At 39.1% G+C, this 8,825-nt stretch overlaps 1 protein-coding gene across 1 annotated transcript in view; it reads left to right on the top strand.

The window, feature by feature from the left end:
• The first annotated feature begins 236 nt into the window (after positions 1 to 236).
• The window catches only part of TRAPPC12 (trafficking protein particle complex subunit 12), a 146,436-nt gene continuing 137,847 nt past the window's right edge, over positions 237 to 8,825 (top strand). The window contains exon 1 of the mRNA XM_043988185.1: positions 237 to 412. The gene's annotated coding sequence lies outside the window, so the exon portion shown is untranslated. The remainder of the gene's footprint in view (positions 413 to 8,825) is intronic.

Raw genomic sequence — 8,825 nt, 5'->3', positions numbered from 1 at the left:
GGTCGGCCTAGGCCTCAGAGATGTCTTGCAGCCTTGGATCTATGCTCCCATAACCTTCCTAGTTCTAAAATGTCGTTCTCGGCCCTGCCCATTTCCCTGTTGGGGCAGTGGATCCCTCTCCTCCCTCTTCCTTCCCCCCTCCTCCCCGGAAGAGTCGGTCACCTGCTCGGGAGTGGACTTGGAGCGTGCCCACGCAGCAGACATGCGCAGAGCACCGCTAGGGAGGTTCGCTGTAACGGAGGAGGCGGGACCGGCACTGAAGCCGGCGCCGGAGCTACGAAAGCGGGCGCGACTTGGGCTTTCCGAGCCCCCCTTCCTTCCCCGGTCCTTCTCCTGTCCGCCCTGAGCGTTCCTGCAGCCCGTGATCCCCGCCCCCAAGCCCCCCATCCCCTCCCCTGGCTGGCGGCGGCAGGTGAGGAGCCGGGCGCGGGCCACCGGCGTCAGGCCCGGGACCGGGAGCCCAGGCCCGGGGCGGGCGGGGAGAGGGGCTCCTGGGTCACCGACTGCACCCCGCCTTGGCCGGGCCTGCGGGGAGGGTGGGGTGCCAGACCCCAGTGCGCAGCTGGGCCGCTCCCCCACGTTACAAATGAGGAAACTGAGGCCAACAGGAAGGGCAGCGACTCAGCCAAGGGCAGACAGCCAGTCAGCCAGCAAGCGTTTATTTATCAGCATCAATGTAACAGTGTTTACACAGAGTTAGTGGGCTAGAGCCGAGACATCATCTTTCCAGAAAGCCCTCTCTACCTTCACTTACCAAGTGCGACTTTGGGCAGTGCTTTTAGAGGCTGAGTGGGGTATGGTAGAAAGAGTGGGATGCAAGGTCTGAGGACCTGGGTTCAAGCCACCTTGTGACTTTGGGCACGTCTTTCTTTTCTGCTCTTTAGGATTAAGTTTACTCATCTGTTAAGTGATAGACACTTAATACTAACACTTGATAAGACACAATACTAATGCTTGATAACTATTAAGCCATAAATATTACTTAAATTTTATTCAGTTTAAATTATTAAACTAATAAAAGTATTAAGTGATAAATATTAAGCATTTTGACTGTTTAAGTGGGTCGGACTAGATCAGGGCTTATTAAACTTTTTTTACTCGAGATCCCTTTTCCCTGCGAAATTTTTATGTGACCCTAGGTGTATAAACTAGGTATACCTAACCTTTTACTGTTGACAAGCTTTTCGAGACCCCCACATTCAATTATGAGACCCCATATGGGGTTGCAACTTACAGTTTAAGAAGCTAGGAACTAGATAATCTCTAAAAATCTGCTGGCCCTGAATCTGTGACCCTCCCTCTCTCTTCTTCCTTTTAGACTCTTGTATGTACAATCTAAAAGATTCCTTAATACCACTGAGAACACAAACTTGGTTGAATATATCCTTTCCCTCCCCACAACCCCTGGTGCTGTTAAGTGTTCTAGCCAGTAGTATGCAATGCTAGCAAACCTTGACTGAAAGAGATCATAGATTTAAAGCGCTGGAAGTGACCTTAGACATGATATGGCTTAATCCCTTATTGTACATGTGGAAACTGAGGACCCCTGTTAAGTGACTTACCCAGTGTCATACGTAGGTAGTAACTAAGAGTTGGAGTATATCTACCTGTGAAAACAATGACAGTTGTAAGAAATACCAAGGTCTGCATTTTCCACTTTCTCCCATAGGGAGAATTTTTAACTGAAGAATAAATTCCTGAGATCTATATGATCCATATGACAGGTGATGACCCAGGTACCAGTGCATGCTCTATTTATCCTCCCCCTAAATTATCCCATAATAAGGTTGTTGGCATGCTACTTCCCCTTTCCATCTAACAAAAAGCCTGTAAGTTCTGACACTGAATATTAGAACTTAGAATTAGTTGCATTTATATAACAGTTAAAAGTATACCGAGTACTTTCCTCTCATTCATGCTGTGTAGTATTTATGAGTCTTGCAAGTGTTTTCTTCTCTTTTACACAGAAGGAAACTGAGTTATTGGCAGAAATGAGACTTTATCCTAAGTCTTCTTGCTCCTCATTTGTAAAGTGAAAGGGTTGGGGGTGGGGTGGGGGTAGAGGACTTGGACTTCTAGCCTTCTATTTATGACCTTAAAGTACTTTATTTGTACCACTATACCATGTCCCTCAGAAACAATTTCTGCATTCCTTCATTATCAAGACTAGTATTTTTTTTTCAATATAGTTGGACATCATTCTGTATTGAAGGAGTTTGTTCCTTAAAGTTTGGTATAAGATAACCTCAAAGTACCTTCTGTTCAGAAACTGAATTTGGAAAGCCATGTTTTAGCAGGTTTTGGAAACCCTTCCTTCCTGACATATTTAATCACTTGGGTAGAATATTTTGACTTGCAGCCATATAGCATCAGTGAAAAAATATTGTTGTTAAAAAGATAGGATTTTGTGCCAGGGTACAGCTTGGGAAAGCTGAAAGTACTGTGTAATTTCCTAAATGTAATCAACACCATTCTCTGCTTTCTATTCACTTTTAGACCCATATTATTGTTATCTGCTTTTTCAGACTGATTGCCTGAGTCATTCACTCAGCCATTCTTGTAATAATCTAAACAATAGGTACTCTTCATCCATTTGGTTTTCCCCATGTGGCTTATCTCTTGAGTATTAGTTGGTCTTACTGAGTGGATTCTGTATTATTCTGGGACTTGATGGAATCAAAACAGTATTGTCCATACATAGCATCTAAATGACCTGACCTTTATTGGGAATTTACCTTCTCTTTACACTCTGCAGAGGACAACCTCTAATACTAGTGAATACCTTTGTTGAGAATTTACTTTTTTATGGTTCCTTTGTTATTGCTGGTTAGAGTACTAATGATTTTAAGAGTTATTTCTATGGTTGCATCTTTGAAGGAATTTTATATGATCATAATTTATCATCATTGAAAGAGAGCTTTTGCTCTACCACAATAGGTACTTTTTTATAATCAATAAATGATAACAAACACTGTAGGATCTTGTATAAGCCATAGCTTTCAATCATTTATTTAAAAGAGAAGACCTTCAGTACATTGGGTAGATCCTCTGTGGAAAATGTATGGGAGCATATGGTCAAGAATTACATGGAATAAGAAATCATGATCTTCACAAGTATAGAAAGTACCTATAATAGTGAGACGATAGACCAGCCAAAGTATTAGTGTTTTAAAGAATATTCTGAAGGCATTTGTTAAGGACATTATCACAAATAGAAAGAGGCATCATAGTGTAGTGGACAGGTGATTGGCCTTAGGATCAAGAAGGTATGAGTTCAAGACCTTCCTCTAATACATGGTGACTGTGAAGTCACTCAGTTTCTCAGTGCCCCAAACAACTCTCAAGATTATTAAATTGAATACCAGTTGCTAATCTTTATTGGTGGAGGGAGTTTTCTCAAGAGGAGTCCTCTACACTTGAGGGATAGGTACCGACACATGTGACACTGTGCTAAATGCTGAACAAATAGAATTTTGTGGACCTTGTTTTTGCCCTGGAAGCTTATAATCTAAGCCAAATGCTGACATATATCTATAGACAAATGTATGACCAGGATTTGATTTCTAAAAATTATTGCACCAATGCAAAAATAGACAGTAAGGATTTACATCACATATAGGTCATGAGCAGATATTTTCAATGTGAAAAACAAGATAGGGAAGGGTTATTAATTATATCCCAATCAGTCCAGGGATGTTTTTGGAACAACATGAAATTTCAGGAAGATATTTATATAATACTCAGAAGCATCTTGTGCTGATATAAAAAAAAATCCAGGTATACGAATTCAATGAAACAAGTAGGGTAAGGTATAAGATATAAGGAAGTGCGTATCAAGCTAGTGGTGACCATTTTTTAAAAATTAACAGTGTTTTAGTGATATATGTTTGTAAATTGTGGAACATTAAACTCTACATAAAATTGAGTTTTAGGTGACCCAAAGCACAACTTGACTTTATCGTTCAATTGAAAACCTGTATGCTAGAAATTATATAAACCAATGGTGCTAGAAATGAACCACAGGCCAGAGCTGTTTGTCTTTCGTTGTCAAAGAGGACCATGACATCAGGGTGATGTCATGACATGAAGGAGGGCTGTGCAAGGTCACCAACCTCACTCCTCTAGAGCCATCTGGGTCTAGTGGCAAGGTAAATAACAGGACAACTGGAGGTGGCCCTGGATTTTTAAGGTAATTGGGGTTAAGTGACATGCCCAGGGTAACACAGCTAGTAAATGTCTGAGGTGAAATTTGAACTCAGGTCCTTTTGACTCCAAGGCCAGTGTTCTATCCACTATGCCACTGTGCCCTAAGGCTAGATATTGACTTAGAAAACCACCAGTTAACATCTGTGTTGTATTATATTTTTAATTGTGTTAAACATTTCCCAATTACGTTTTATTCTGGTTTGGTCCTCTCTTAGGAGTTTTGACTCCTGGTAGTTTGACATCTCTGGTGTAAGTAAAATTACAGAGTAAATGCAGGATTGTGTAAAGTATAGGCCCTCCCTCATGTATTAAGGATGAGGAATAATAGATAGATATCCCAAGAGCTACATTAGTACTTTTAACATGTACAGTGTCCTAGAATAAGGCCTTTGGTTTCTCTTTGGGGGTCCTGTGGAACAACATGGACAAAAATCTCAAAGGATGAGAAGGTATGAATAGCTAGCTTGCCATCTGCACCAAAAGAGAATATCTAAATTGGTGATCCACTGAAGTGTTAAAAGTTTAAAAGAGATACAAAATCCCATGTGTGATCCAAGGAGTAGTGACTGATAAGGGAAGATTTTGCTTCAAAGATGACATTTGAGTTGGGCTTTTAAAAATGTGTAGGAATTTAGTGGGTAGAGAGAATAATCTGACCAAATAGAAAGGGAATTTTGGAGTGAATCTGCAATTGGAGTGATGATAAATAATTCAGTTTATTAGGTGCATAGAATACATGATGAGGTAAGACCATTGAGGTAGGGTAGCATTTTGTGAAGCCTATGTGAATGGTAGTCTAAGAAGGCTGAAGTGTACTAGATAAACAGTAGGGAAGCATGGAAGAGTTTTGAGCAGAGGAATGACACAACCGATTTTATAAAGAAAAACAGAATCATAGAATTTCTATTTAGAATAGAAATCTCCACAAAATCCCTAGCATCCTCTTCTGGCAGTGATGTAAGAATAGATTTGAGAGTGTAGACAGAAAGACCCATTACTAAGTTATTGTAGGAACATAGGTGGCTATTAGAGCCTGTACTAGTGAGGTGTCATTTGAAATAAAAAGGAGACAAATACAAGAGATAGAATTATGAAACTGAATGTCCAGAAACTTAGATATGAGTTCAGGAAGAGAGACTTAACATGAAGGTTTAAGACATGGGAGACTAGTGGTGTTACTGACAAATAGTAAAGTTGCAAAGAAGAGGGTTTTAAAGATAAGCTCAGTTGGGGGCAGCTAGGTGGTACAGTGGATAAAACACTGGCCCTGGATTCAGGAGGACCTAAGTTCAAATTCATCCTCAGACACTCGACACTTACTAGCTGTATGACCCTGGGCAAGTCACTTAACCCCAATTGCCCCACCAAAAAAAATTAAATAAATAAACAAAAGAAAAAATAATTTGTTCCTTTAATCAATGAAAAGTTAAATAAGATAAGCACATACTGAGGTTCAGGTGTTAAAGGAGATGTCCTATAGGAAATTGGAGTATAGAGTTTGGAACATGGATTATCATTGGATACATGCCATTCATTTGCAATTTTTCTCTATAAGGGTGGTAGTTGAAGCTATGGGAGTAAACGAGTTTGCTGATGGAAAGAATGAAGATTGAGAGTAGTGGTAAGGACAGAATCTTGGGGCACATCCACTGTGAAAGGCAAGGAAGAAAGAGAGGAGCCAGCAATCAAGCAGATAAATAGAACCCAGAGAATGTGGTATTTTTTAAGTCGAGGGATCAGAGAGTATTCAGGAGGAGTGATTGTAACAGAGTCAAATTCTATAGCAGGCAGTTTTTCTACTGCCCAAGAACTAAGAATTTTTTTTTACATTTTTAAATACTCAGGCCTAGGGCCTGATAAAAAGTGAAAAAAAAAAATTCTTAGAAGCTGGGTATTGGGTCATGGGGTTGTGTCAAGATAATGGAATATGATAGATAAGATTTAGCAGATACTCAGGGTCCCACCTAGAGACTGATTTAAACTGATTGAATTGGATAAGGCAACTGACTGTTGACTGCTTACTAGATTGTAAGCACATCTGGCTGGTACTTAATGGTACTTAAGAAGGTGTTCTCAGAAGCTAAAAACTTTGAACTTTACATTAAGACTACCTTTGGGTCCAGTGAACCAATGAATTTGAATGACACGCCAATCATCTTGAAGAACCTCCCATTTCTGGGAGGGGAACATGAAGGAGGAAGCGGATGCTGGCGAGGGAGTGCTTCCTCTTTTGGTGAGAGAGATCAGTGTGGTGGCAGAGGACTTCAGAAGTGGGAGCTTAGGAAGGTTAGGATTGCCAGGTTATAGGAAATCTGTTCTCAATCTTTCTCTTTCTTTTACTATCTTTCAATAAACCCTTAAAAAACCTAAACTCGTTTATCAGTGATTTTAGTCAGTTTCCCCCCCCAAAACTGGGGGAACAGATTAGAACCCACATTTAGAATTTTAAATTACACAGAGTTCTGTAGCAATCAAGGCAGATGGGGATTGAAAAAGGCAATAGGATTTGGTGATTAAAAGGTATGGTGGCTTTTGAGAGAGGTTTTTTTGGGGGGGGTTAATATTTTATTTTTTCCACAATCATATGCAAAAACAATTTCTAACATTTGTTGTTGTTGTTTTCTTAAGTTTTGAGTTCCAAATTCTTTCCTCCCTTCCCCTTCTTCCCTCCCTGAGACAGTAAGAAATCTGATGTAGGTTATAAATGTGCAGTCATGTCAAACATTTCCATATTAGTCATTTTGTGCAAGAAGACTCAGAAAGAAAGAAAGTGAAAAATAGTATGTTTTAGTCTGGATTCAGATAACACCAGTTCTTTCTCTGGAGGTGGATAGCATTTTTCAGCATGAGTCTTTTGGCAATGTCTTAGATGATTGTATTGCTGAGAATAACTGAGTTATTCACAGTTCTTCATTGTACAGTATAGCTGTTCTATGTACAATGTTCTCCTGGTTCTGCTTACTTCACTTAATATTATCTTTCTTGTCATTTCTTTCTTTCTTTTTTTTTTTAAAGTGAGGCAAGGTTAAGTGACTTGCCCAGGGTCACACAGCTAGTAAGTGTTAAGTGTCTGAGGATGGATTTGAACTCAGGTACTCCTGACTCCAGGGCTGGTGCTCTATCCACTGTGCCACCTAGTTTCCCTTTCTTGTCATTTCATATAGCACAATAATATTCCATCACAATTATATACCACAACTTGTTCAGCCATTCCCTAATTGATGGACATCCCTTCAATTTCCAATTCCTTGTCAACACAAAAAGAGCTGCTATAAATATTTTTATACAAATAGGTTCTTTTCCCCTCTTTAAAAAATCTCTTTGGGTGGTATTGCCTAGCAGTGTTATTGCCGGATCAAAGGGTATGCACAGTTTTATAGCCCTTTGGGGAAAAGTTCACAACTCTACCAACAGTGCATTAGTGTCCCAGTTTTCCCCTATCCCCTCCAACATGTATCATTTTCTTTTTCTGTCATATTACCCAATCTAGGTGTGAGGTATAGTAACTCAAGAGTTATTTTGATATGCATTTCTCTAATCAAGAGTGATGTGTAGAACATTTTTTCTGTGACTTTACCTAGCTTTGATTTCTTCATTTAAAAACTGCCTGTTATATCTTTGGACAATTTATCAATTGGGGAATGACTTGTATTCTTAGACTCAGTTCTCTATATATTTGAGAAATGAGGCCTTTATCAGAGATACTGACTGTCAAATTTTTTTCTCCAGTTTTCTGTTTTCCTTCCAATTTTGGTTCTATTTGTTTATGCAAAAAAATTTTAATTTTATATAATCAAAATTATCTATTTTATATTTTGTAACACTCTATTTTGTTTGGTCCTAATTTCTTCCCTTATCCGTAAGTTTGACAGTTAAACTTATTCTGTGCTCTCCTAATTTGCTTATAGTATCACCCTCTATGTGTAAATCATGTGTGTTTTGACTTTATCTTGGTATATGATGTGAGATATTGATTTATACTTAATTTCTGACATACTGTTTTCCAGTTTTCCCAACAGTTTTTGTCAGATGAGGGTTTTTTTCCTTCCAAAAGCTTGGATCTTTGGGTTTATCAAACACTAGGTTATTATAGCTATTTACTACAATGTATTGCTTACCTAATCTATTTCACTGATCACCACTCTTATTTCTTAGCTAGTACCAGATTGTTTTTTTTTCTTCGATTTGTTTTTTGTTTTTTGGTTTTTTTAGTGAGGCAATTGGGGTTAAGTGACTTGCCCAGGGTCACACAGTTAGTAAGTGTTAAGTGTCTGAGACCGGATTTGAACTCAGGTACTCCTGACTCCAGGGCCAGTGCTCTATCCACTGCGCCTTCTAGCTGCCCCCCAGATTGTTTTGATAATTACTGCTTTATGATATGGTTTGAAATCTGAAACTGCTAGGCCACCTTCCTTCACTTTTTAAAATTGATTCCCTTGATACTCTTGATCTTTTGTCCTTCCAGATGAATTTTTTTTTCTAGCTCTATAAAATAGTATTTTGGTAGTTTGATTGGTATCCCACTGAATAACTTAGAATAATTTGGGTGAAATTGAGAGAGGTTTCAAGAGAATAGTAGGGACAGAAATCAGATTGTAAAAATTCAAGGAGAGAATGTG

This window comes from Dromiciops gliroides, chromosome 2, assembly GCF_019393635.1.
Source record: "Dromiciops gliroides isolate mDroGli1 chromosome 2, mDroGli1.pri, whole genome shotgun sequence".
In the NCBI taxonomy this organism is placed as follows: domain Eukaryota; kingdom Metazoa; phylum Chordata; class Mammalia; order Microbiotheria; family Microbiotheriidae; genus Dromiciops; species Dromiciops gliroides.
This window is presented reverse-complemented; position numbering and strand designations above follow the sequence as displayed.